Here is a 2,302-nt window from a genome sequence, read left to right on the forward strand (position 1 = left end):
AACCATTCCAATTCATATTAGCCTTACTTCATTATTTCTCCCACAGTAATAACCGACTACGGACTTTAGACTGAATAAACTTACTTAAGGATTAAACATGTTAATAAAGAACTCAACAAATATTTAATGAAAAGATCATATGTCGCATATATCATAGTCATTACAATAGATGATGCTACAAAATGTTCCAATATTTAATACTAATACATACATCAAGTCCAATCACTAGAATAGAGAATTCTGATCCCTCGAGCAAGTCCTTAAAACTTTGGTTGAGGAAGAGGCTTCGTGAAAGGGTCCGCCAAATTTTGATCAGTGTGAACTTTGCGAATAATGATTTCACCATCTTCAACTTTATACCGAATGAAGTTGAATCCCCGACTTATATTCCCAGTCTTCTTGTGTGATTTGGGTTCTTTGCCAAAGAAATTGCACCCTCATTTCCACAGAAGACTTCTAGGGGGTCCTGAATGGAAGGAACCACGCCTAGATCTCCAATAAATTTCTTCATCCAAGCAACCTCTTGTGCAGCTTCTAAAGCAGCGATGTATTCTGACTCTGTAGTGGACTGTGCTACAACACATTGCTTGGAGCTCTTCCAAGATACTAGACCCCCATTGACAATGAACACATATCCTGATTGTGACTTACAATCATCTCGATCTGTTGTGAATAAAGCATCAGTGTAACACTTTACACTTAAGCTTTCATCAACGCCCCCATAGATGAGGAACATATCTTTAGTTCTACGCAAGTACTTAAGGATGTTCTTCGCAGCTATCCAATGAATCCCCCCTGGATTTTGTTGGAACTTTCTTGTCATAGTCATAGCATAAGCAAGATCATGTCTATTACAATTCATGAGATACATGATAGATCCAACTGCCGAAGCATATGGAATATCTTTCATCTTGTCTAGCATAGCGTTTGTGCTAGGACATTGGGATGAACATAGTATTATGTCATGCGCCATGGGTACAGCTCCTCTCTTAGAGTTTCAATCTTGAATTGTTTCAAGACTTTGTTAATGTATGTACTTTAGCTTAGACCTATTAATCGTTTTTATATATCTTTATAGATTTTGATTCCAATAATATATTGAGCCTCACCTAGATCCTTCATTGAGATGTACTTTCCTAACCAAGCCTTTAAACCTCGTAAAGTTGGAATGTGATTTCCAAAGATAAGTATGTCATCCATATACAGAGCCAAGAAGGTCATCGATCTCCCACTAGTTTTCATGTAAACACAAGATTCATCTTCGTTTCTAATAAAACCATACTTTGTGATTTCATCATCAAAACGACGATTCCAATATCGAGATGCTTGTTTTAACCGATAAATTCATCTCTTGAGCTTACATACTTTATTAGGATGCCTTTGGTCAACAAAACCTTCGGGCTGAACCATATAGACATCTTCTTACAAGTGTCCATTTAGAAAAGCGGTTTTGACATCCATTTGCCATATCTCATAGTCATGATATGCGGCTATGGAAAGTAGTATCCTAATAGATTTAATCATAGCAACTGGTGAAAAGGTTTCATCATAATCAACCCCTTGGGTTTGAGTGAATCCTTTAGCAACAAGTCTTGTTTGTAATGTGTGTAAATTTCCATCCATGTCAGTTTTCTTCTTGAAGACCCACTTACTCCCTAGAGTCTTACATTGGGGAGGAAGTTCAACCAAATCCCAAACTTGATTTTCTCTCATAGATTACATCTCTGCGTTCATGGCTTCAAGCCATTTGTCAGATTCAGGATCTACCATTGCATTTCGGTAGGTGACAGGCTCGTCAGCATTCATCAATGAGAAATCCATATCTCTTAGGTTCTTGACGAATTCTACCGGATCTGCGAACGCCTTGTGTTTCAACAGGTTGAAGAGTAATGATCTCTTCATCTTCAACAACTTTTTGTTTAGTAGTAGTGCCAATTTGGGTTGCATCAGGCTGTGGTTCTTGATCTTCTTCAAGTTCCACGCGCCTCCCACTTTCTTCATCCATTAGAAACTTGCTTTCCAAGAATTCAGCTTTTCGTGAGATAAATATCTTATTCTCACTAAGGATGTAGAAGTAATATCCTACACAATCTTTGGGATATCCTACAAAGATGCATTTGGTAGACCTAGGCTCGAGTTTGCTGGAAGTTTCTTGTCTGACATAGGCTTCACAACCCCAAACTTTCATATAAGATAGGGATGAAGCCTTTCCATACAATATATCATAAGGTATCTGGTCTGTTGGATAAGGTGTCTAAGTCCATAACTATTTCTGGTATGTATTTGACCCGACCCGACATGG

The 2,302-nt window shown here is 38.0% G+C and overlaps 1 pseudogene; it reads right to left on the bottom strand.

The window, feature by feature from the left end:
• Positions 1 to 382: 382 nt before the first annotated feature.
• LOC145112686 (secreted RxLR effector protein 161 pseudogene) lies at positions 383 to 973 on the bottom strand (annotated as a pseudogene).
• Positions 974 to 2,302: the final 1,329 nt, after the last annotated feature.

This window comes from Lactuca virosa, chromosome 5 (genome assembly GCF_052849685.1).
Source record: "Lactuca virosa cultivar CGN04683 chromosome 5, Lactuca_virosa_CGN04683_v6, whole genome shotgun sequence".
Classification (NCBI taxonomy): Eukaryota; Viridiplantae; Streptophyta; class Magnoliopsida; order Asterales; family Asteraceae; genus Lactuca; species Lactuca virosa.